We start from the raw sequence: 27,340 nt of genomic DNA on the forward strand, positions 1-27,340 counted from the left end.
ACCACAGCCCTTTCTTCCAACTTACAAGATGGGGGTTAATAATACCTTCCTACCTTACAGAGTTGTTGTGGGGAATGAAACGTGACAGTGTCTGTGAACACTTTGAAAGCCCTGTATAGATGCTAAAATTATTAGTATTTAAACGTCGAAGGAGGTGATAATTCCTTTGGTTAAATATATACTTGGAAAACCTAATTAACCTATAATATGTTAACAGCTGTTTAAAATATATCTTTGCATTTGCAGGGTGTGAAACAGCAGGCTGTTCAACTGTGCACATGGGATTCATACGCAAGCATTTAGTGCCATGGCTCAGTCATAGAGCAGCTGCTTGGCATGCAGCAAGTCCCAGGTCCAATCCCCAGCACCTCCAGTTAAAAGGATCAAAGAGGAGGTGATATGAAAGACCTCTGCCTGAGACCCTGGAGAACCACTGCCATTCTGAGGAGACAAGACCATAACCTAACTGGAGAGAGCCAGCTTGGTATAGTGGTTAAGAGCAGCAGATCTAATCTGGAGAACCGAGTTTGATTCCTCACTCCTCCTCTACATAAAGGCAATGGAGTGACCTTGGGTCAGTAACAGTTCTTTCAGAGTTCTCGCAGCCCCACCTACCTCACAGGGTGTCTGTTGTGGGGAGAGGAAGGGAGAGTGTAAGCAGCTCCAAAACTCCTTTGGGTAGTGAAGGGCAGGGAACAAAGCCAACTCATCTTCTTCTTGATAGGTTGGTCTGATTCAGTGTAAGGCAATTTCAGGTGTATGTGTCTTCTGAGGCTGTCAGGATTCTAGCCTGGCCCACCGCATCAAAAGTATAAGATAGCTTCATGTCTGTGTGTGACAGTACTGTCAGCTCTCTCAATGTGGAAGGTGAGTGGAAACCCAATAAAAGAAGAAAAGTCAAACCATAATAGCTTAATAGAACCTCCAGAGTCAGAGGCATTGTACCTCTCAATACCTACTTTGGGGAAGAACTACAGGGGAGGGTTTTCACTTTCATCCCCTGTTCGTGATGCCTATTCCTTTTTCTTCACTCACATGGCTATAAACCAGGATAGCTAAATGGAGCCTCCATGTTAAAAGGCAGTCTACCTTTGTTTAGGATTTCATAGGGACTTGGAATCAAGACTGGGACATTACACTGGATGATTCTGAAAGAAAAAACATTGGAATTTCCCCACCTTCTCCCAGATTCTCAACATAAATTCGTCCTCTGATTATTATGAAGAATAGATCGAAAAGTAGTTTATGGATTATTCTTTGAACATTTATAGTTTTATTTTTCTTTTGTTGTTATGGCTGATTTGATTTTTGTAGGTTTTTTATTCTCTGATGTTGTTAGATCCATATCAATTATGTTAGTAATATTTATATTGATATTTACATTTAATGTTTTGAAATGAAAACAAAAATATTGAAATAAAATAATCAAATTTGAAATACATTGAAATAAAATATTTATTATAATTTATTGATATATTTATTATATATATATTTTAAATCCCTCCTCTGGTTTTCATTTTTGGCCACATTCCATTTTGATCCAAGATAAAATGGGCAGTTGGATGAAAAAAATTCTGGAGTATCTGATGCATGAAGCGTATCTTTCTTAGGCAGCCATAAGGAGGCAGGGCAGATCTGGCTTAGTCCGGCTCAGTTCTGCTAATACAGCTGTTTAAGGTCTGGGCATGCCCAGAGTTATCATCCAAAAAGTAGGGACGCCGTCCTCCCGGGGGACCTGGAGATCCCCTGGAATTATTTGCATTTCTAGGCTGCAGAGATCAGTTCCCCTGGAGAAAATGGATGCTTTGTTTGGAGACTGTATGGCGTTGGAACCCACCGAGGACCTCGTCCTCCACAGGCTCTATCTCCAAATCTCTAGGAGTTTCCCAGCTTGGGGAAGGCGTCTGACCTAGAGGCTCGGAAATGGGAAATAGCTCAGGTTTTCAGAATTAAGCGGAAGGACACGGAAGAGTTTTCTTGAGCGTATTTGAATTGTGGCTCTTGCTTCCCTCCCCCATAAAAACGATTAAAAAAAAAAAGACGTCAGTCCCTTAAAAGGAAAAGTTTGGCACAGACTCACGCTCCTGCATTGTCCGAAGAGGAGAAGGTTTTCCTCCCCGCCCGCTCTGTTTTTTCTTTTCCTTTCCCTCTAACAGTAAACCATAAAACTAATTGGCCGGGAGGAGGCGGGGGGGAAGAGGGAAGAGCGCAGGCACTGGGAACTTCACGACGGAGACAATGGAAGCGTCGGAGGGAGGTGCATGTGGACCCAGGAACAGCCGTGGAGCGTCTGCCGGTTCGAATCCGCGGCTGTTCACACGCTGGGAGCGGCTAGAAGGGAGTGGATCTGGAGCTGTCCAGGGGGTTGGCGTGGCTTTTTGCAACGGCCTCTCGCCTGCCCCAAAGCGCGGAATCAAAGCCATATTTATTTTCTGCGGTTTCCCCCCGTTTTGGATTTGAATTTTTTTTTAGTGTGTGTGTGCGCTTCCTTCTTGCAATTGCATGGAAAGCGGAAGGAGCCGCCCGAGAGAGAGAGAGAGAAAACTGGAATTTTGCAGGCTGTTTGGTGGCTGGGGAAAAGGCCAGAAAGAAACAAAAGGCAGCGGAGGGAAAATAAAAAGAAGCGGCTACAACTGCACTCTCCTTGCAAGCCGGAGGACCACGGGATCGGGGCCGCTGCTGGCAGGCTGCAATGGTAATTCGGGGGAAGAGCGTTTAGCTTGGTCTTTTGTTTCTTTTTGTGCGCGTGCAGAATTCGGTTCGGGTCAGAGTTTGGTAAACGAAGGGGACGCTTGCTCTCTGGGTGGACCCCTGGTGCTGAGGATTGATGGGGTAGTCCGTATGAGAGGCGCTTCTTTGCAAGAGGGGTGCACTTTGAAAGGGGGGGGGGGCTGCTGAATCGTCCCCTCCCAGCTCCAAGGGAAGGGCCTCTGGAAAGCCTGGGATTTGCATGTGAAACCTGGCCAGGGAGGGATTAGGTCACGATCGCTTTGCGAAGAGATGGGGGTAAGGCTGGGAAGTGTTGCAAGCGAGGCTGGGGTGGGGGCGGTTGCTGGCTTGCACTGTAATGGCCCACCTCTGGGAAGGGAGGAGGGGAGAGAGAGAGAAATAAGGCGTGGATGCTGGTTGCGAGATTCCTTCGCGTTTCTCCCTCTCTCGCTTGCCTTTGAATGGCTTGTTGCTCTTTTTTGTACTTTGCCAAACACTGGAGCGTATTTGGTTGCTTGGTGGGCAGGTATGGATTGACCTGGACTGTATTTCCCCTGCCGGGCCACCCCTCCTTTTGTGTATGCAAACACGATTTGCAGTCACGCTTGTGCCTTGAACGGGATGACGAAAAGAATGAATTTTTCATCCAGTTTTTTTTTTAAATTGCCGATTTTAGTGGGCCCGAGTGCAAAGGGCGGGAGGGGAGTGTGTTGTGTGAATCTCCTTCTAGAGCAGGAGCCAGCAATGTCCAGAACACCTTGCACGGGAAGGGGTGGTGGTGGGGAGACCTACACGAGTGCACAGCGCTTGTGCAAATGCACTCTGCATGCACCGCCACCAACCAACCCTGGGCAGGGGGGCGAAGCCGGAGAGCCCCGCTGGGCGGGGGGGGGGGGGATTAGATGCAAATAGGGGTCTTTTGCTGTGCCTGCCTCCCCAGGTGTCGCGTCAACAGAAAAGATGGCTGCCTTGGCGTCATGCCTGCCGGGGCCGTTGGACCCCGTGGTCTTGGCACAGCCAGAGGTGTGTGCCTGAACTCTCTAGTTGGCCATCGAGATGGAACGGGTAAGGGCTGGACCGGGCAAGGAGAGAAGCCCTCCTTCCGAGGTAGCTTCCAGAGGGTGGATGGGTTAAGGTTGGTTTCTTTGTATGTTTGGCGATGGATAGAGGTCTGGAGGAAGAAGGTTTAGGGCAGGGAAGAACGGAAGGATCGCCGCGTTCAGACGGTGTGGCGCCTTTGGCCAAAGAAGTCTGGGTTTTGCTCCATTCCTCATCTGTGCGTCACGTCTGAGTGGAGACGGGCGGAAGAGTTCTTTCGGGGCTGCTGGGAAGGGTCTGTTTGGATCAGCATTTTGGCCAGCCAATCAGCCTTGGGCAGGTAGGCAAAGCAAGGCGACCCAGTGAGCTCCATCACCTGTTGTGGGTCTGCTCCTCCACAGCGGGAGTTCATAGTTTTGGCGATCTGGCTAGAAGCCACCTGTCTCTTTGTCATCCAATGGATCCTCTGTCAAAAAGATGCTGATGGTAACTGCTGACCTAGCATCTTGTAGCAGTGAGTTCCGCAGGTTGATAGCGTGTGGAATCAGGAAGGACCTTCCTTCTCGTTTAGCAGCCTGCTGTGTGCATCCTTTCTGCTTCACAGTTTCCGCCCAAACACTTGCATCCATTTCTCTCTTTCTCTCCCTCTCACCTTTAGAAGCTCTAAATATTGAATATTTCTAGCTGTTGCATATTTCAGGCCGGTGGTAAGAACTGAATTACCTCTCAGTCCGAGCTCCTTCCTTGCATTTTTCATTGCCCTTCTGAGGGTTTTTCATTCTGATCTGTATGCAAAACGCGACCTTAAACTGTCTCTGCATTATTGCACGTTCTGTTTCTGGGAAATAAAATGTCTTCTAAAAGCACGTGGAAACATTTTTATTCATGTTCCCCTTCAGGCATGAGTGTAGTAATTGTGGAGGAGGAGGGGAGAATTGCTTCATCGCAAATGTTTGCTGAGTTGGGCTGGGATTATTCCCAGATCTGAGGCTCGATCCTTCTGGTTTCCTTTTTCTTGTCGTCACCTCCTGCAAGCCTACCTCTGGTTTTGTGTGTGTGTGCGTGCCAGCTCGGGATCTCACTCTCCTGAGTTTTAATTAAGGGATGACTTCACTCCGGAGAGGTGATTTGTTCAAGGCCTGTCTGGATCATTTAATTTGGATTGTCACAGGAGGAGGTGCAGCCTCGCTAACACTTTCTCTGCGGTTGTCAAGAGATGCTGGAAAGAGAAGGATGGGGCTCATGGGAAGCCCTTGTCATCTCTCAGTCCTTGACATTTGGCTTACTTATTGGTGAGGGGTGGAGCACTCTGCATATGCTTAAGGCAGCATATACTTCATGTATCCTGGATCTGATTGACATTGGAAACAGCTCAGGAATGATCTCTGATGCACAGGGATGCCAGCCTCTAGGTGGGACCTGGCCATCCCACAGAAATACAATTCATCTGACTACAGAGGTCAGTTCCTATGGAGAAAATGGATGCTCTGGAGCAGGAGCGGCCAAACTTGTTTAACGTAAGATCCACATAGAATAAATGTCAGATGCTCACGAGCTGCAAGACATGAACGTCAGATGTTTGAGAGTTGGAAGGAAGGCAAATAGAGGGAGGAGAGAGGGAGAGGTGGAAAGAAAGCACCTTTAACTTTAAATGCATTTTCCAAACTACCAGCTGGCTTGAAGAAGTGATTTAAAGAGACAAATCCCTTCTCCAAGCTGTTGCATATTTCAGGCTGGTGGTAAGAACTGAATTACCTCTCAATTGGAGCTCAATCCGATGAGGTAGTGGAGGCTTTGAGAGCCACAAAATGTGTGAAAGAACCATATGTGGCTCCTGAGCCACAGTTTGCCACCCTGGCTCTGGAGGGCGGACTTGATGTTATCGTACCACGCTAAGGTTTCTGTCTTCTTCAGGCTCCACCTCCAATTCTTCAGAGTTTCCTAACTAGGAGCTTGCAACCTTACCCCCTTCCCAGCCCCTGTTGGGGACCTGACAACCCTACTGATGCAGCCAGAAGAGTGCTAATTCTCCCATGTGTGAACGTGCAGCTTTGCAGAGAGTCCCTAGTTTGGCTGTCTGGAGGGTTGTCATTGCTTACAAATGAATTGCTCTGTTCCGTTTTTAAGCTGCGCTGAAGTGGCGAACACATAAGTGCTTGTAGGGAGTGGGTAGTAAAATTTCAGAGGTAAGGTTTACTTGTGAGGTTGGAACATTTCCACTTGGGAGTTACTTAGTAAATGACCCATTGAAGAGTGTTGCATTTTGATATATGGATACGGTGACCAGAATTCCAAATGAGGCTTTACCATAGAACTATACAGGGGTATTATAATTTCAGCCATTTCCCCCCCTTCAATCCCTTTCCTTAAAATCCCCAACATAGTTTGCCTTTTTTTCATCACCTGCGTTGACACTTTCACTGAGCTGTCCACTATAACCCCAAGATCTTTTCCCCTTTGAGTCTCATCAAATTCAGACTCCATTAGCCTATACTTGAAGTTGGGATTTTTTTTTTATTTTACTCAGGGCCAGTTCCGCACTAGACCTTTAACCCTGGTTCAGCCCTATCCCCAAACTTACATTCTACACTAGAATCATAGAAAACAACTCTATGACTGTAGTGTACAAAATCAGTTTGGGGACAGGGCTGAACCAGGAATAAAGGTCTAGTGTGGGATTGGCCAGATGTGTGTATCACCTGAAATTTAACAACAGTGAACTTCATCTATGACACTGGTGCCCACTCACCCAATTTGTGGAAATTCTCCTGGAGCTTTTCACATTTATCCTTGGTTTCTGCCATCCTGAATAATTTGATGAAGCTTTGCCACAGTTAGCTGTGTGACCTGTTCAGATGCCTTCACCAGTGCAAACATGTGAATTCTCCCTGGCTGGCTGGGCTCAGAAATGAGGGTGGGGTACATGATCTTAACTGTTTCAAACCGAAATATTTTGTTTCTTGCAATGTCCATATTGATGTTGCCAGTAAGGGAAGGCTGGAAGGGGCAAGTAGCTTTTCCTATCGTTTCCCTTGCCAGCTGGATAGACTGCTTATGAACTTGACAGTTCCATTTAGCCATAATGCCAGCAGCTACGCGTCAACCTGTTCTCCATGAAGGCATTTGTTTGTTCGTTTTTAAGCCATCTAAGCTGTGCGGCTATTACTGCATCTTGTGGCAGTAAGTTGTTCAAGGGAGCACCTTTTCCATAAGTGCTTGCTTGCTCTTTTTAGCACAGAATATCTTTGAATGGTTGCAGCGTCCACTGGATGTACAGGTAGTACAGGGCAAGTGTTCTCCCAGATGGTACCACTGGGTTCCTGTTGAGGTACTCTTAGCTTGAACCTTTTATTGAAAAGGACTGGAAAGTACTCTGATTGATGAACCTGCCTTTGGTTTTGCTGAGTTTTATTGGCTGGTAACAGCCATCTTATACCAAATCAGAGGCTTGTTCCAACAGAACTCATAGCGCAATTGCTTGTAGAGTTCCTCCAGTCTGCTGTGCCCATGAATAGTGTCTTCGTTGCTTGGCATTGGTCTTCCAGAATTCCATTCCCATGAGATCCTTTATCAGGGCAGAAATTGTGCTTGGGACTTAATTCAGGGTGACAGACTGCTATTTGCCAAGTACTTTTCCCAGCTTTCCACCTGGCGGGCTACCGTGCTTGAGCTGTCTGATCATATTTTGGCTGGATGGGTTGGGAACTGTTCTGGCTGACTGTTTCAATGGAATGTGTGTGTCAACTGTGCAGTTCATAAGGAAATAAGAAAATTCTGGGCCCTGGTTCTCAAAGAAGAGGTTGGGCCTGTGCATGGAAAACCAACATTCCCCCCCGCCTTTCTCCCCACTGGGGGCCCTAAGCAGCTTACATAATTCTCTTCTCCATTTTATTCTCACAACAACCCTGTGAGGTCAGTTACGTTGAGAGGCCGTGACTGGCCTAAGGTCACCCAGTCAGCTTCCATGGCACAACTGAAGATTCGAACCTGGGTGTCCCAGATCCTAGCCTGACACTGTTTCCACTACACCACACTGGCTTTGACTCTTGACTTGTTATTATTATTTGTTTATAGAATTTATTTCCAGCTTTTCTGAAGGTGGCTAAAAATTAAAAATGGAACCTTATAAAAAGGACTTCATAAATCCAAAAATAAAATTAAAATAACATCTGTAAAACAAAAAGGGCAGCAGTTAAGCATAGGATGGGAAGGCGAAGTCATTGAGAGAATGGCTGGTCTTTACCTGCTGGTGGAAGACAATGACAGAAAGGGACAGATAAACACCCCCAAGGAGAAAGTTCCATCATTTGGTGCCACACCGGAGAAGGCCTTTTCTCTGCTTGCTACCTGCCTGAACTCCAAAAGCTGAGGCATCCAATACAGCCTTAGAAGATTAATGTAGCCATTGGGTCAGTTGCTATGGATGTAGACATTATAGAGTTCTTTGTGCATGGGTTTGTGGGTGGGTGAGTCGGATCGTTCCACACCTGCTGTCTTATGTGGGGCAGCCCCACCTCAGCAGGGACTACGGCTTAAAAACGATTTCTGTGGGCAGGCCTTTTTTTAATTGGACGATGATATCAATATAAATACAGCTGCCTCTCTAGCAGGGAGTCTGTTGGGCTGGTTTCCAGCCCTTCCGTTTTATGTGTGTGTGCTCGCATGCTTTTTTCCTTCCTGGTTTGATGATCTGAAGATAATGAGGTGGCTGTCGGCAGTCCCTCGGTCAAGTGTTTTGGTTTACTAGAACAGTCTGTTGGAACGAGGGCAGTTGGGAGGGAGGGTTGGGGTGTGTGTGTGTGCGTGTGTGTGTGGGGGGGTTGTGGGCTGCTGTGTGGGAGACCTTGGAGCTGCAGATGGCCTGTCGGTGCTGATCAGCCTGCAAATGACCGTGTGGCAGAAGGAGGGGGTGACTGATCCCCTTCACTGGCAAACAGCTCTGTGTTTTCCTTTTGGAAACTGAGATAATGGTTGTCAAGGGAGTGAGGAATTCCACCTGTCTTTAAAAGGGAGGGGAGGGGGGGAAAACCCCAAATCGCTTCCAGTTCTGTGACTTGGAGAATTTAGGGGGTGTTCTTTTGTGATCGAAAGACCTTGACTTCATGCTAATCTGCATAATTTGCTGTTGTAATTACAACAAAGAGTCTTGGGGCACCTTTCAGGGATTTTATTTGTTCAAGAAGCTTTTGTGGACTGGAGCACATGATGAAGTGGGTGAAGCGCATTTTGGTACCCTGCAGATGTTTATGCTGCTACAAACTGGGAGGGTTGGATCCTGTGGCTCTGTTTGCCCTCCCCTCCCTGCACCTGGAGCCATCCCTTTGAGCCTTTTGTCTCAGGGGAAGGCTCCTTGTACTTTATGGAAGCGCAACTGTCAGCTGAGTGAAACCACAACCCCCAGTCCTGAGTTTTAAAAGTCCCTCCGTACACTTTAGTGTGATGCAGTCTGCCCCTTCAAAAATATGTTACTTTAACAATCCTATTTTTTTGTGAGGAACTTGTAGGATTATGATCTCTTTGTTTTGTCCTTGACTGGAATGTTGGAAGGCAAGATGAGAGGCGATTCTGAGGTAATTAGAGCTGGAGGGGGCAGAGATGAATCTGGGATCCCTGAAGGTGGTTGCAAAGGAAAACACATGAAACTGGATCTACTGATTGAGACTGTTGGTCTATCAAGGTCGGCAACTCCCCAGAGCCTTCAGTCTTTTGTGTCATCTACTTCTCAACTCTCTTAACTGGAAATGCCAGGGATTAGTAAACCTGAGGCTTCAAGAGTTGAAATCAAGATGATCTGTCACTGAGCTATGGTGCTTGCCGTGTGGGATCTATGGGCCACTCACACTCTGTCTTGAGTGAATAACCTGCTTTCCAGGGTTGTTGTCACGGGAAAAAATGAAGAAAGGAGAGCTAACTAACTTTGGTGAAATCGACAAACAGAAGTCAGACCGTGCTAAACAGTTTCTGCTTTCGAAGCTTTCATTGGAGTCATTTCATATTTTAAAAAGTCTCAGAGGCTTTGCGTAGCTAAATGATCTTTGGGGGATCTGAGTAACAAAGCAGTTATTTCTGTGCAGCACTGGGAAAGGGCATTCCGATTGGATAAGTATACAAGCATACGGGGAATAGGAAGAGAGGCAAAAGGCTTGCTTCCTCCTCCTCCATCATCGCTGCTTTGACCAAGGGTAGTGAAAGTGATTAGACCAGCTTTCCGTCAATCCAGTCGGTTTCACTCCCAGGAGAAACTTTTACATTCCTTAAAGGTAAAGGTAGTCCCCTGTGCAAGAGCTGAGTCGTTATTGCCCCATGGGGTAACGTCACATCACAAGGACATTTTCTTGGCAGATTTTTTACGGGGTGGTTTGCCATTGCCTTCCCCAGTCATCTACACTTTACCCCCAGCAAGCTGGGTACTCATTTTACCAACCTCAGAAGGCTGAGTCAACCTTGAGCCAGCTACCTGAACCCAGCTTTCCACCGAGATTGAACCCAGGTCATGAGCAGAGCTTGGACTGCTTTACCACTCTGCACCACAGGAGTTCTCATTACATTTCTTAACCTCCCCTTAAAAATAAAAAAAATATATAGCTGCTTTAACCAAGAGTGGTCAAATTTCATGCTGGCTCAATTTCACGCTGCTGGGAACTTTACATTTCTTTCTTAAGAGATCCACAGATGTGTTGATGTGGATACACTGATGCAGTTAAGTGATGTACTTCACAGAGAAGAAGATGATGATATTGGATTTATATCCTGCCTTATACTCTGAAGAGTCTCAGAGCGGTCACAATCTCCTTTACTTCCCCCCCACCACCACAAAAGACACCCTGTGAGGTAGGTGGGGCTGAGTGAGCTCTTACAGCAGCTGCCCTTTCAAGGACACCTCCTCCAAGAGCTATGGCTAACCCAAGGCCATTCCAGCAGCTGCAAGTGGAGGAGTGGGGAATCAAACCCAGTTCTCCCAGATAAGAGTCCGCGCACTTAACCACTACACCAAACTGGTTCTCTGAAAGCAGAGAGGCTGTACCTGTTGACTATCCTTGCTGTGGCTTATGAATGCATTGTGCAGAAGGAGTTAATGGAAGCAGAAGGAAGGGCACTTGCTACCTGCAGGGCCTGGGGTGGCCGGGGGCCCTCTCTTCCCCCTCTACTGGTCCCACTCTTGATCTGAAGGCATCCTTGCCTCTGGTAGGAGCTTGTCTCACACACTCTGCAGGTGGTGGAGGTGGCTGTGATGTGGTGGCTGTGAGGTGGACGTGCCCTATTGTGCAAACCTAGCTAGGCATGCTCATTTGACTTAAGCCAGAGAAAATCCCGCTCGCTCGGACGCTCCCTCAAAACAGTCTCCCCTGGTGGCTCCAGATGGCACTTGGAGGCCTGGAGGGAAGCGGAGGTGGAGTCCCTCAGTCTTGCAGGTGGTTATTGAGGTTTGCAGGGGAAGGGAGGTTTCATCCAACAGACAGAGCCACAATTCAAAGATTTTTCCAGTCGCCGCTCTTACCAATACAGAATGGGGGGAGGGGGAAGCTGGTGGAAAGCAGACTGGAGAAAGAGCGAGCTTTCTTTCCGAACAGGCAGTTGGCATGGTAGGAGAGGCTGGTGTATTGTTTGTGCCTGGACTAGGAGTCTGATTGTGTTTTGTGCTCTGCCCTCTCGTTTGATAATATGGAATCAAAATGTTGGTAGACTTAACGGTACAATCTTACCCACCCAGTTACTCCAAATAAGTTTTAAAAGGTAAGGTAAAGGTAGCCCCGGTGCAAGCACCTGGTCATTACCGACTATGGGGTGACATCATATCAGGAGGTTTTCTTGGCAGATTTTTTATGGGGTGGTTTGCCTTCCATCCTTCTGAGGTCGGTAAAATGAGTACCCAGCTTGCTGGGGGGAAAGTATAGATGACTGGGGAAGGCAATGGCAAGTCACCCCGTAAAAAAGTCTGCCGTGAAAACGTTGTGAAAGTAACATCACCCCAGAGTCAGAAATGACTGGTGCTTGCACAGGGGACCTTTTCTTTCCTTGTCATTGCCTTCCCCAGTCATCTACACTTTACCCCAGAGCTTTTTTTGTAGCAGGAACTCCTTTGTATATTAGGCCTACATACTCTGTTCAGCTTTTTCGAGGCATTACTATCATTGAGTTATCAGGGCTTTTTACCCCCAGTAAGTTGGGTACTTATTTTACCAACCTCGGAAGGATGGAAGGCTGAATCAACCTTGAGCCGGCTACCTGAATCCAGCTTCCACCAGGATCGAACTCAGGTTGTGAGCAGAGCTTGGACTCCCTCCAAATGAGTTTAGACGGGGTTAACTTGGCACACCCAACGTTTGTGGTTCTGGGTGGCAGCAGCTCTCCAGGGTCTCAGGATAAGATCTGTTTCCAGCTGCTCAAGATCCATAAATTTCCAGAGATTCAACCCTGGACCGGTTCGGCTTTCAGGGATCCATTTAGGAAAATGTTAAGGAGCGCATCTGGGACCATTTGCAGGCAGAGCGGCTCCTCTTCTAATGAGCTGGGGATGAATCTGCCTTATGATGTTAACCCATCCAGCTCCCTACATTCTCTTCTGAACAGCAATGGTCATTGCCCAAGCACTAGAGGCTTATAAACTTACAAAAAAGAAGAGTCAGTTTTTATACTCCACTTTTCTCTATCCCTAAGGATTTTCAAAGTGGCTTACAATTGCCTTCCCATCTTCCCCCAGCAGGCATGCCTTGTGAGGTCAGTGGGACTGAGAGCTCTCAGAACTATGACTGGCTCAAGGTTACCCTGCAGGCTTCATGTAGAGGAGGTGTGGGGGAATTGAACCCCATTCTGCAGAGCAGAGTCTGCTGCTCTTAACCACTACTCCATGCCGGCTTATGTGAGATAGTGACTAGAGGAAAATGTTTTCCTTTGTCTGCAGTAGTGCTGGAACAAGGGTGGCCAAATTTGTACTTAACATAAGAGAGCCAGTTTGGTGTAGTGGTTAAGTGTGCAGACTCTTATCTGGAAGAACCGGGTTTGATTCCCCACTCCTCCACTTGCACCTGCTGGAATGGCCTTGGGTCAGCCATAACTCTGGCAGAGGTTGTCCTTGAAAGGGCAGCTGCTGTGAGAGTCCTCTCCACCCCCACCCACCTCACAGGGTGTCTGTTGTGGGGGAGGAAGGTAAAGGAGATTGTGAGCCGCTCTGAGACTCTTCGGAGTGGAGGGCGGGATATAAATCCAATATCATCATCATCATCTTCTTCTTCTAAGAAACACATAAAATAAACGTCAGATGTTTGAGAGCTGCAAGGAGGGAAGGCAGGCAGACAAATGGAGGGAGGGAAGAAGTGGAAAGAAAGCAACTTTAAATGCATTCTCTGAGCCAGCTGATGGGACAGTGGGGCCACAAAATGTGTGTGAAAGATCCACATGTGGCTCCCGAGTTGCAGATTGGCCACCTCTGGGCCAGAATTTTGGGGGTGCCTAGCAATGGGCATTTGATGCAGGAGAGATCCCAAGAAATACTTCACACACGGTTAGCGTCAGCAAGTCCTGAGGTGGGGCAGCTGCCAGGACCCAAGACTTCGAGGGGGGGGGGCTCGCTGCAGCTGACCCCCACCCACATGCTTCCACTGCCGCCTGTCGTGCTCCACACTGCCCAGAGGCGTCACAGAAGAGCATGTGGGTGGTGCACAGTGGTGACTAGCTGCACACACAGGCCGGTTCTGTAGATGGTACAGGCAGCTGAGTATGGGTGGTAGAAGGGCTTGCAAGCAGGAGAAAGATGCATGGGCAGGTGGGGACACTCTGGTTGCTGTCTGCCCAGAGCTCCCCAGAACCTGGAATCAAGAAGAGACTGGCCTGCAGAATTCACTCCCATGGGGTATGGTGATAGCCTCGAAGGGGGAATTAGGCGAATTCATGATTGGAGAGGCCCATCGGCGGTTATTAGTCTTGATGAAATGAACTTCCATGTCAGGGGCCCTAAACCTCTGAATATCCCTGCTGAGGGGGAAACAGACCATGGCTTAGGGGGACTGCTTTGTAGGCCCTCCAAAGGCATCTAGTTGACAGCAGTGTGAAATTGGATGTTGAATTAGATTTCAGGGTGGCCAAAATGCAGCTCGGGAGCCACATGTGGCTCTTTAACTTATATTGCATGGTTCTCAAAACCCTCACCACTTTGCCAGCTGGCTTGGAGAAGGCATTTCTCTCTTTAAATCACTTCGCAAGCCAAGCCAGCTATTGGCTTGAAGAATACATTTAAAGTTAAAGTTGCTTTCTTTCCAACTCTCCCTCCCCCATCTATTTCGCTGCCTGTCTGCTCTCAAACATCAGACATTCATGTCTTGTGGCTCTCAAACATCTGTTGTTTATTCTGTATTTGAACCAATAGGGAGTATTGGATTTCTTTTTGCAAAACTACACTCTCTTCCATACATAGCAGTGGCAGGTATGGACCTGAAGCCTTCTGCATGGAAAGCATGTGCTCTTCTGCTGACCCACAATCCCTGTGGATTCTGTACAGTGAGGTCTACTTGCTGCAAAGATTCTCCATCTGAAATATCTCACCAAAGACTGTCTTTGCTTTTCAGCCAAGTCTGGTTTAAGACAGGTGATCTCCAGATCAATCCCACTTTTCCTGTAAAATATCCCACCTAGGGCCAAGTCTTTGCGGCTTCCCAGCAAGTCTTTGCCTAAGATATGTGTGCTCCAGATAAATCCCACTTTCCCTGTAAAATATCATAATAAACTAAATACTTGACAGTTTTTCAGCTGCACTTTAATAGTGACTGGATTCTGCTGTCTGGAGTGGCCAGCTGCTCGAATTCCCAATTATAACATCTGCACTTCTTTTACTCCTCTGTGGCTGCCTTTAATTTCATTTGTTTAAAACACGCTTGCATATTGCAGTCACCTTTTAAAAAACCCCCCAACTGGCGAGCATCATTGTGATCTGAAAGCAGCATCAAGCATCTCCAGGATAAAACCAGCTTAAAGTGAAAAAAGACTTTTCAGCTTCTGGATTGCATATTTCCTCAGTAAATGGAGAAACTGTTACGCCATAAAAACATCCCTGACAGAGACCGGTCTTTCCCAACTCTACTTTTGGAGATCCTTTTAACTGGGAATATGTGCATGCGAAATGTGTTCTCTGCCACTGAGTGATGGCTTCTCTGCTCCTTTGGAAAAGCACTGAATGGGTCCTTTTGTGTAAGTGCCCAATTATCAGCCCCCATCCCCCCGATGTGAATTTGTCTGAAGTCTCAGAACATGGTGAAAAATTGCTAGTAAGAAACCTCTCTATACTGGGCCACTGGGTTGCCATCTCTCTCCTCCCTCCTTCCCTTCATGTTTTGGGTGTGTGTGTGTGTGTTTGTGCATTCACACTATACTAAATAATGCATTTTACATCTGGATTTTTACTGTGTAGGAATAGCAAAAATCCGCATGTAAAATGCATTATCTACTGTAGTGTGAATGCACTGTGTGTGTAGCTTCCATTCAAATCCAGTACTTAGCTGCTCCACTTTGGCTCTGTACAGCCCCACTTATATATCCACCCATCAGTGAAAGGATTACATCCACTGTTTCTGCCCAAATATACTTTCTTTTGTTTACTGCAAATGTTGTGTTTTATATTTTCAATTTTTCCCCTACCTTTCAGATGGCCAAAATGGTACACTCATAGTTTTGCTTCTCAAAAACAAATACTTTTATACTTTTAAATTTCATTTCATTACATTTCATGGATATGCCAGATATTACAACTGCATTGCTAGACCTCTCCAGTGCTTATTTAGTCAAAAGAATAGGTTGCATTGATTTTCACCAGTTCCGCCCTCAAGACTTGGAAAGGCTTCCCAAAAAGTTCTGGTAATCTGTACCAGTGAGTTTGAGAAGCGTTAAGTGACTTCTGATTTACAGCAACCTTATGTATTAATGTCCTCCAAAACGTTCCATCATCTTGCACACTGAAAACCATCGTAAACAGCCTTGTTCAGGTCTTGCAAACTTTCTGAACGGAGTCAATCCATTAACAGGTCTTCCTCTTTTCTTGCTGCCTAGTTTGATTGTCTTTTCCAGTGACTCCAGTCTTAGAATGTGAGCAAAGTAAGATAGCTTCAGTTTAGTCATTTTAGCTTCTGGGAAGAGTTCAGGTGTGATTTGATCTAAAATCCATTTATTTGTCTTTTTAGAGGTCCACAGCGTCTAGAAAACTATTTGCTTTCTTCATTGTCCAGCTTTCAGGCCCATACATAATAATGGGGAATACTGTGGTATGAATTATCTTGGTCTCAGTTGCCAGCAACGCATCCTTTACCTGAACAATCTTTTCTAGCTCTTTCATGGCTACTCTTACCGGTCTCAGCCGTCTTCTGATTTCTTGGTGCAGTCTCCCTTTTGGTTGATGATGGAGCCAAGGAATAAAAAATGTTGAACAATTTAAATGTCTTCATCAGCAAAGTTGTGTAATCCACCAGTAATCACATTTTTTTTTTTTGTCTTCTTGATGTTCAGGTATAATCCTATTTTGGCACTTTCTTCTTTAACCTTCACCAGTAGTCATTTCATGTCTTCGCTATTTTCTGCCAATAATGTGGTGTCATTTGCCTATTTCACATTGTTAAGGTTTCTTCCACCAGTCTCCACTTTCATCTAAATCTTACCTGCTTTTCCTTATGAATTCCACAGTTTATGTCTTTTGTCTGTCCTGAACCTGTTTCCTGACAATTTTGTTGGGTGTCCCTGAGTTCTAGTATTATGGGAAAGGGAGAACACTCTCTCCTGATCCACTTTCTCTATCTCTTGCATGATTTTGTAAGTATGAAGAGATAAAATGGAGGAGAGCAGAATGACGTGAGACACTTTGGGTCCCCATGGAAGAGAAAGGTGAAATGTAAATGAAATATCATGTTTCCCCTTAGCCATCATTTTTCTAGGCTGAAAAGTCCCAGACTCTCCAGTCTTTCTTCAGGTGCTCCAACCCCCTAATCATCTTGAGTATCCTCCTTTGTAGTTTTCCCAGCTCTGCAATTTCATCTTTGAAATACAGTGTCTGACGGAGGGAGCTTTGATTCTCCAAAGGTTATATCCTGAAACTCTTGTTGGTCTCCTAATGTGCTTCTGGACTCAAATCTAATTGACCAGAATGGCATAGATTGTCCAAATGAGGCTGCATCATACAAAGGCGTTACGATATTGGCCATTTTGTTTTCAGTCCTTTTTCTAATCTAGTATAGGAAAATCCCATTTGCTACCACTGCTGGACACTGGGTTGGGTCTACGCACCCAATTGTTTGGGTGTAGGCGATTACAGTAATAGTACCTTAATTTATTTCCTCTTTAAATTCTTATAGTGTAAGAGAAAGATACATTTTATGTATGTATTTATCTACTCCTTATGGAGCTCAAGGCAGCTTAACAGCATAGATAAAACACATAAAATAAAATACACTAAAACATAAACCCCAAAATTTAAAAGCACAACTCAGGACTGCTAGTAAACTTACCCAAATGGGTTGGGTCTACACACCCAATTACTTGGGTGTAAGTGATTACAATAATAGTGCCATAATTTATTTATTTCTTTAAATTCTCTTATGGTGTAAGAGAAAGATACATTTTAATTATGTATTTCTCTATCCACTCCTTATGGAGCTCGAGGCATCTTAACAGCGTAGATAAAACACATAAAATAAAATACACTAAAACATAGAACCCAAAATTTAAAATCACAGCTCAGGACTGCTAGTAAACTTAACCAAATGTGGTCCCAAATAAAACCATCTTCTGCTGCCTCCTAAAGATCAAAAGGGGGGACCAGGCACACGACGCTGAAGAGGTTGTTCACTATTTGTGGGGCTTCCACTGAAAAGGCCCTCTCTTTGTGTCTATGAAATGGACTTATTTGATTGATGGGACAGTCAGGAGGGTCTAATACTGAGTATATCCAAGGACTGTCAGTAGCTCTCCAGAGATTCCCCATCAGAGAAAGATCTTTCCAATACCTGCTATTTGATAGTCTTCAACTGGAGGTGCTGGGGATTGGACCAGGTGTCGTACCAATGGGCCACTGCAGCAGCCGTGACAAGCTGCCCTGTTGTAGTGTCTTAAAATATTTACAAATCTTCCAGGAAAATGAGTTCCCAGTCTTTCTATTTGTTTGAATATCAGCACAGTCTCATGCATTTTTTCTTACTTAAAAGGTAACCCCCCCCCCCAAACTAGCCAAGGTGGGATAGTAATTAATATATTGGAGACCAAATCCTCACTCAGCCATGAAGCTCACTGGGTGACTTTGGGCCAATTACTCTTTCCGCCTTGCCCACCTCACAGGGATGTTGTAAGCATTATACAGAGGAGGGGAAAACCTTGTTTGTTGCCTTGGGCTCCTTGGAAGAAGAAGCCGGATAAAAACAACCTAACAGAAAGTGAGTTCTATGGGTTTAACTCAAGTAAGCATGCAAAAGATTGCTTCCTAGAACTTTTTAAGTTTCACAAAGTGTACCTTTTAAATTATTTTTTCTTTTGTCATCCAAACCAACTACTTTTGGCTCTTGGACAACTCAACTTCTGAGACACAGCATGTAAAATTAATGTGGTATATTTTTAAAGGGTTGTTTACTCGATATAAAACCAATGTATGCTAATTCTGGTCCCGGTCAATTTAGGGCTCAGAACATTTCCTAGAAAGAGTTCCAGTTCAGATTTTCTAAGATGTCCTCATCCTTCAATTTTGACTGGGGAGATTCTGGTTCAATCTCCAGAATGCTCACCAAACTGGACATTGGCTCTCAGTCTAAGCAACCTCATAGGATTGTTTTAGGATAAAACAATGGCAGGAAAAGTAAGATAAAAAATTAAATAAAAACTTATCATTCCAAAAGATCGGGGATGTTATAGATGCTAACTGAATCTGGCTCAGCTGAAGTTTCTCTCCCTGCTCTATTCTTCTGTAATGAGGCTGGCTCCGTAAATTTGGAGGGGTGTGTGTATGTCTGTCCTGTTTCAGTGTGTAGGTTCCTCTGTAGGAAAAAAAATCAGATGTTCCTGTTCTGGACTTTCCTCCCCACTAGTACAGATAGCTTTTAGGAGATACAAACTTTTTTGCCTTATTTATGCCTTCTGGAAGATGTTTCAGTGCTGTCAGTCTTGGTGGGTCCTGTCACAGAATCACAGAGTTGTAAGGGGCCATACAGGCCACCTAGTCCAACTCCTAGCTTAATGCAGGATCAGATGCAGCATCCCTGACAAGTGTCCATCCAGCCACTGCTTACAGACTGCCAATGGGGGGGGGGGGGAAGCTCACCATCTCCCTAGGGAGCTGATTCCACTGTTGGACAAATCTTACTGTAAAAATGTTTTCCCTAATATCCAGCCAGTACCTTCCTGCCCTTAATTTAAACCCATTATTGTGAGTCCTCTCCTCTGCTGCCAACAGGAACAGCTCCCTGCCCTCCTCTAAATGACAGTCTTTCAGATACTTCAAGACAGCAATTGTGCCACACCCCCCCCCCCCCCCATGTAGGTTGCCTTCTAGAAGGTAAGTTGGTGAGGAACCCATTTTCTCTTAGCATATTTACTTACATGGCTGCGTTTTTGAGGGGGGAGGGTCATGAATTGCTTGGAGACATGGCCTGTGTGCAAGGGTGACTGAAGTCACACTGCCCAAATAGACAGTGGGATCTTTGTCCCATCTCTAAAGAGCATCTACTGCTTTCTGATGGCAGGCGTAACTATTTCTCAGCTCTCTGGGTTTGTTCCTGCACAGTGGAAAGTTGACATCAGCTGCACACTGTCTCTCATGCCATTGCTAACACAGCAGAAATTTGTACAGAAGGAAAGTTCTCCTTGTTAATTGTGCACTCTCTGATTTAGCTGTGATGGTTATTTTGGTTGACTGCCTCTGAGTAGGACTGGATTTGATGGAGATGTTTTGCAGAGGTTTATTTAAATATATTTATTTAAGCTATTTATAAAACCAGTATAAATAGCAATTATAAAAACAGTATAAATAACAATTATTATAAAAACAGTGTAAATAACAATTAAACATATAAGAACATAAGAGAAGCCATGTTGGATCAGGCCAATGGCCCATTCAGTCCAACACTGTGTCACACAGTGGCCCAAAAAATTATATATATATATATACACACACACACACATATATACACACTGTGGCTAATAGCCACTGATGGACCTCTGCTCCATATTTTTACCTAACCCCCTCTTGAAGCTGGCTATGCTTGTAGCTGCCGCCACCTCCTGTGGCAGTGAATTCCACATGTTAATCACCCTTTGGGTGAAGAAGTACTTCCTTTTATCCGTTTTAACCCTACTGCTCATCAATTTCATCGAATGCCCACGAGTTCTTGTATTGTGAGAAAGGGAGAAAAGTATTTCTTTCTCTACTTTCTCCATCCCATGCATTATCTTGTAAACCTCTATCATGTCACCCCGCAGTCAACGTTTCTCCAAGCTAAAGAGCCCCAAGCGTTTTAACCTTTCTTCATAGGGAAAGTGTTCCAACCCTTTAATCATTCTAGTTGCCCTTTTCTGGACTTTTTCCAATGCTATAATATCCTTTTTGAGGTGCGGTGACCAGAATTGCACACAGTACTCCAAATGAGACCTCACCATCAATTTATACAGGGGCATTATGATACTGGCTGATTTGTTTTCAGTTCCTTTCCTAATAATTCCCAGCATGGCGTTGACCTTTGTTATTGCAGTCGCACACTGTCTTGACATTTTCAGTGATTTATCTACCACGACCCCAAGATCTCTCTCTTGGTCAGTCTCTGCCAGTTCACACCCCATCAACTTGTATTTGTAGCTGGGATTCTTGGCCCCAATGTGCATTACTTTGCACTTGGCCACATTGAACCTCTTCTGCCACGTTGACGCCCACTCACCCAGTCTCAACAGATCCCTTTGGAGTTCCTCACAATCCTCTCTGGTTCTCACCACCCTGAACAATTTAGTGTCATCTGCAAACTTGGCCACTTCACTGCTCACTCCCAACTCCAAATCATTTATGAACAAGTTAAAGAGCATGGGACCCAGTACTGAGCCCTGCGGCACCCCGCTGCTTATCGTCCTCCACTGCGAAGACTGCCCATTTATACTCACTCTCTGTCAATAAAACAATACAATTTAATCATAAATATAGGCGGTGTCTCAGTTGGGCACATGTTATATAAATTAAGGATCTGGCACAGTAAAGCGGTAGTTTAATATTACAGCAGAGATGGTTCTGAGGTTATGCATAGGCCCATAGAGGGTCTCTGTGCTTTTGCTTTGGGGAGCTTTTTGCCCTTGTTTTGCTTTTCTAAGGAGAATGAAGTTTGAGTCTAGTGGCACTTTTAAGACTAACAAAGTTTAATTCTGGGTGTAAACTTTTCTGTGCCGGCACACTTCTTCAGACACAAAAGCTTATACCAGGCTATAACACGGCTACCCACCTGATTCTTTCCTAAGGAGAGTGGCTTCTATGAACTTAAAACCATGTAACTCTGTTTAGAACTGAATTGTCTGGAGGCAACATCAGGGGAAGGCCTCAGCCTTTGTGCTCTGTTGTTGGCTGTTCAGAGGAACTGGTTGGCTACTGTGTGAGACAGGATGCTGGACTAGAAGGACCATTGGTCTGATGCAGCAGGACACCACTTATGTTCTTATAACCGTGTAGGCAGAGGCGGCCCTGCAGCTGTGGGTGGAGGAATGGGAGTTGCCACTTCTTCCCACTGTCGACATGCAAGCCAGCAGGCAGAGGTAGCAACAGTAGGAAGTAGTGATGAGCAAGTTGGCAAAGGAAGGATGGGATTCCCCACTCCCCTCACAAGTCTTGTGGGTCTCCCATTTGTGTTATCTAACACCGGTGGAGTCTTTAAAGTGATAGTATAGCAGAACTGTAATGAAGAAGGAGGCACAAGCTAATTATAAACTCCCCTTAGTCCACTATGAAATGAAGTAATTAAATTCTAAACGATCGCCATCAATATTTATCGCTAACGGTGCTTACACAAATATGAACGCGTGACAACAAAATTCAGATTAAATGGTTCTGCTTTGCTTTGCAGCCCCCAGAGATTGGGTCAATCGGATGCAGACAGTCTTTCAAATGAAATTTAAAAAGGAATGGAGCAGATCTGCAACACAGATGTTAATTTTTAAATTTGATTGTAGCACACTTTAGTAAAGTGTGTGCCTGTATATCTAGACTCCCTCAGGACTTGGTGAGTTGAAAGCCCTCACTCCTGATTTGCTATTGGGTAGATATCTCTGATGGAATTGGGACATCAGTGTCCTGTTGGATCAGACTGATGAAAACTCCTGAGCAGGGCATGAAGGCAAGAGCCTTAGCCTTCCTGCATGTGGTACTCAGAGTTAGACTGATTTTGAATGTGAAGGTTTGAAGGCACTCAATATTTGGTGGGTTAGTCAACTGTTTCCCCAGCTTTCTTGCAGGTATTTTTGGCTGATTTTACCAAGAAGAAGCCCCCAAAATGTGATTATGTCTATGTGTGTAAAGTGCCCATCAGATTGCAGCCGACTTAAGGCGGCCGTATAGGGCAGGGGTGGCCAAACTTGCTTAATATAGGAGCCACATGGAATAAATGGCAGATGTTTGAGAGCTGCAAGACATGAACAGATATTGCACACATGTCTTTCTTAAAACTCTTAATACTTTCCTTGCACAAAAAGATGAAATTCATATGTATGCACTTGACAACATAATCATGCTAGAAGGAGACCTCTTAAAGAACAAAAACTGGGAATAACAGTCTTCATAAGACCAGTAGAGGGAAAGGTTAGGGAATTATTTTTTGGCACCAGTGGGAAAAAGAAATGCACATGTACCACATAAATCACTGCCCACTGGTTTGCATCATTATGCATCTCTCTTTGCCTTGACACAAACGTTAGTAAATATAGCTCCTACAAGAGCTACGAAACTAAGGGGAAGCCCTGCACTGCCCTCTTTAATTCTGTCCCTCCTTCCAGTGGCTTCCTTGGCTCTTGCACTCTCTTTCCCACTCTAGGTCTTCAGGCAACCTCTGCAGTGGAGAAGAGCTTGCAAACCTACCCATTCCCCCCTTCTTCCCCACTTCACACACGGTGGAAATATCCACCTACTTATGGGCCAGTGCTCAGAGCCTGAGGCTGACTGAGGTCCTGATGCTAAGCATGCTTGCTTGAGCATAAGCCTGCATTATGTTCCCCTTTGACCTCCAGGAGCTGCACAATATGTGTGAAAGAGCCACATGTGGCTCCCAAGCCACAGTTTGGCTACTCCTGGTATGGGGTTTTCAAGGCAAGAGACAAATAGAGGTGGTTTGCCCTCATCTGCTTCTGTATAGTGACTGTGGATTTCCTTGGTGGTCTCCCATTCAAGTACAAACAAGGGCTGCTCCTACGTAGCTTCCAGTATCTGACTAGATCAGATTAGCTTGGGCCTTCCAGGTCAGGATGATTAAACACCTGAAAAGCAAATTGCACATAACTTTAAAAATGTACAGAAAGGTAAATCGGTCTACACAAAGTTCTCTCAAGTAAACAGATAATTCATGACCTTTGACTACAGTTTCTTTCTGCCAGCTGAGCAGCGATGTCCGCTTAGCAGCATTATATGGTAATGATCTCTTGTGATTGAAGGGTAAAACCTAGTTGCTAAGCAAGACTTGTGTCAGAATTACACTGGGATACTGTGCTGTGTTTACAGACTGAACTCTTCTTCCAACTTCAGGTTGTTGTTATTGTTTTGCACAGATTGCTCCCAGAGTCCTGGTGCCACGACTGTTGTAGATGCCGCAATCCTGGGCTCGCCACACCAACGGGGCTCTCGATCCAGATGCTGAGTGTGTTGGGGGCTCCATCATGCACAGACGTTTGCAGGCTTGAACAGACTGGGGAAGAAGACTCTTCTCCAACCGTCTGACTATCCTGCGGTGTGCCACGAAGTTGGTGAGTGTCTTTTCACAGGGAGTGGCAGTCGAGAAGTTTGCCAATTTGGAATGTGACTCCGAAGGTCTGTGTGGATGCTATTGGCTTGCTGTTGTATAAAGCACATTCCTTGATCAGAAAAGAATCCTGCTTTCTGGTAATTGGAGGGAGCAGTGGTCTTAGTGATTACCCCGGGTGGAAGTCCAGAATGGGATCCTAGAGTCATTGCTACTTCCAGCCCAGCCCACCCCCTCCCAGGCCAAGCAAGGAGTAACCTTTGCCCCATGTGAGCTGGGTGGGAACTACCATCACCACTGAGCCCAACTGTCTGAGCCGTGGGCATGGTAGGCGCATGCTGTCATAGAGTTGGCTGTCTAAGTTCCAGATGGGACAGGCATAAGTGGCTGTTGCTGTGAGCTAGAGGCACAAGCCTCGGATGAGGCAGGAGTCTGCTTTCCTTCTTCCCCGCTCTCTTTTGTGTGTGTGTGGGGATTCGTCTGTGGGTGGTGATGTCTTTCAGCACAGGGCTCACCAGGTCAGCTGTCCTGGGTTTTTTTCATTCCAATTACTTGATATTAGTATAAACCAGACCTCAGATTCAGCAGGAGCTCACAGGAGCACAGCTCCTGAACCTTTCTGAGCGTTTCCCCTCTTCCTCCCCACCTACCTTGTCCATTGAATAGTTGGTGCAGCTGCATAACAATCCCTGGATTAGGAGAGTGGGCAGTCAGCCAGCCGCCAGAGGCTTTGCAGCACCCCCAGTAGCCCTCATTAACCCCTGGAGAAGCCTGCACCACCCGTTCTCCACTTCTTATGCGATTTTGGGTTATGGGTGGCTTGCTGGCCTTTCGACTGGGGGGGGGGGCTGCCCAGGAGAGCTTCAGGCAAGCGAGGCCTGCTTGGGCTGGCTGGATCTCTAGCCAGCCCAAGCAGGCCTCACTTGCCTGGGGCTCTTCTTTCTTGCACTGGGTTGCTTTTGGCTGGGGGTGGGGTGGCATTTGGTAATGAGTTATGCTAATGAGCTCCGCCACCTATTTTTCTACAAAATGACCCCTGGTAAAAACCATCCAACAAACAAATATAAAATGGGTAGAAGAAGCAAATACAACATTATAAACATTATGAGAGATAAATACTGACCATATATAACATCAGCTGGAAAATTAAATAATCTGTCAAGTATTATACTCCACAAGTATTCTGCTACTTGTCATGTAATATGAGTATAGATAAATATGTGCACGTCTGATCCTTGTGGGGATGTTAGAGGAACAGAAAGATAGAATACAATAATGAGAAAGAATTATAAGTAAATTAATTTAAGATATATCTGTTTATGGGGCTGAATATCATTAGAAGATATAAATTCAAAAAATGGAAACCATTTCTAAGAGAAGCAAGATTTTTTTGGACATAGTTCTGATTGATTTTCATGATCTGTGATCTTTTCATTTATAAATATAGGTCCCAGACTTTGGAGAACCAAAGATCAATTGTAGGAGCAAGCTTTGACTTCTGTTTAGAAACTATTGAAATTATTGCAACAATAAGACTAGAAATCAAGTCACTTCTAATGGCCGGAATTGAGTAACTGTCCTGTTTGACCATTAGTTAAGACCACCCCTGCTTGGAGGATCTAGAAATTGTTATGATCATAAGGGTTTTTTTTAAAAAAAGCTTATGATAGTTTTACATTTTTGGACATATTTTAATATTAGAAGAGTAAAGGAAGTGTGAGAGAGGGACACTCATAACAAGGCAGAATGCATGAGGGAGTCAAATGATGGTCAGTTTTAAGGACAGCTGTCCACACTCCATAGTGAAGTGAGAGGGGAGTGAAATAGATGTTATGGAACTCTGGGGTTGCTCTGACATTTTGAAGCAGAGCATTTCTATGGGGGAACTCCTTTTAACAATGCTGTGGGGCTTGGTTTTATTTGGGATCACTGCAGTGTGGAAGGGGAGGCAGTTGCCCCTTCCTTGTGTTGGGGTGGTCCCAACCAAAATTGGCCTGTGCAGCACAGTTAAAAACAGTTCCTCGGCAAGAACATGCTGTTTCAAAATGGTGGGGCATCTCCAGGGAAAGCAGTATGGTTTACTTTGGCCTAGAGCTACTGCTCTGAAAATAGACACGGTCATAGAATCCTAGAAGAAAGATCTTATGGGCTATCTGATTTGAAACTCTGTTCTGTACAAGAGGCTCATACCAGAGCAGGGGTAGCCAAACTGCATCTTAGGAGCCACATGTGACTCTTTTACACACATTGTGTGGCTATCAAAGCCCCCATCGTCCTGTCAGCCAGTTTGGAGAAGGCATTTCTATCTTTAAATCACTTCTCCAAGCTAAGTCAGCCAGTTGCTTGCTTTCTACCTTCCCCCCCTCCCTTCTTGTTCTCAAATATCTGGAGTTCATGTCTTGTGGCTCTCAAACATCTGAAATTTCTTGTGTGGCTCTTGTGTTAAGCAAGTTTGGCCACCTCTGGACTAGAGTATTTCCAACAAGATGACCAACCATCCTCTTAAAGGCCTATAGTGAGGGGGAACTTGCCGCTTACTGAGATGATTGTTTACATTGTTTTACTGCTGTTGAACATTCTCCTTAATGTTCAACTGAATTTTCCTCACCCTCCACCCCTCCTTAGCTTAAGCCCATTAGATGTAGTCTTGCTTTCCAGAGCAACAGAGAACACACTTTTGCTGTCTTCTACATAACTGTGCTTTGGAGAATTTGAGGAGTGGGGCTCTGTCTTTGAGGAGTTTTCTTCTCTCCAGTCTAAATGCACCGTTCTCTCAGTCTTTCCTTACAAGTTTTCTAGACCCCTGACTATCATTGTTACCCTTCCCCGAATCCATTGCAATGTTGTCTGCCTTGTCCATATGCTTTGATAAATGTCTTGTTTCTGATGTTTGCATTATGTTATGTACCAAGAATGAAAGTAGGTCTTACGTACCGAAGGAAGGAGACTTTGTCGTTACAATGTTGGCAGTATGATTCTCTTTGCTGTCAATGTGGGCATTTAAGGTCTTATTTAAATTTCAAATCACTGGGATAACTGTTAATCAGTTCAAGCCAGGAAAGTAAACAGTTGTTTCCAGAACCAAGTGGTACACCCTTTTGTCTAAAATGTGGCAATGTGTTCATTGTAGGTTTGCAGAAAGTATGGAAATCCTGCATGCACATGGGTTTCCTCCAGTGAATAATGAAGAAGAATTGCAGATTTATACCCCGCCCTTCTCTCTGAATCAGAGACTCAGAGTGGCTTACAATCTCCTTTATCTCCTCCCCCCACAACAGACATCCTGTGAGGTGGGTGGGGCTGAGAGGGCTCTCACAGCAGCTGCCCTTTCAACGTCAACCTCTGCCAGAGCTATGGCTGACCCAAGGCCATTCCAGCAGCTGCAAGTGGAGGAGTGGGGAATCAAACCCGGTTCTCCCAGATAAGAGTCCACACACTTAACCACTACACCAAACTGGCTCTCCAATCTGTTATGTGTTGTGAATTCCTGACATTATCTATGTAAGCTTTTATTTTTTTTAAAAAAATAAGTTTTTATACTTACTGTGGGTAAATACAGAGGGGTAGTTATGTTATCCCTTTGCAGCAAAATGAAACAGGAGTCCAGTGGTGCCTTCAAGAGTAACTAAATTTATTCCAGTGTGAGCTTCTCTGAGTCA

General features: G+C 45.3%; 1 protein-coding gene across 1 annotated transcript in view; it reads left to right on the plus strand.

Annotated features, from left to right (window-relative positions):
- The first annotated feature begins 2,236 nt into the window (after positions 1-2,236).
- The window catches only part of VANGL2 (VANGL planar cell polarity protein 2), a 62,725-nt gene continuing 37,621 nt past the window's right edge, over positions 2,237-27,340 (plus strand). The window contains exons 1-2 of the mRNA XM_060253670.1: positions 2,237-2,695; positions 23,491-23,685. The gene's annotated coding sequence lies outside the window, so the exon portion shown is untranslated. The remainder of the gene's footprint in view (positions 2,696-23,490; positions 23,686-27,340) is intronic.

Source organism: Heteronotia binoei, chromosome 1, assembly GCF_032191835.1.
Source record: "Heteronotia binoei isolate CCM8104 ecotype False Entrance Well chromosome 1, APGP_CSIRO_Hbin_v1, whole genome shotgun sequence".
NCBI lineage: Eukaryota > Metazoa > Chordata > Lepidosauria > Squamata > Gekkonidae > Heteronotia > Heteronotia binoei.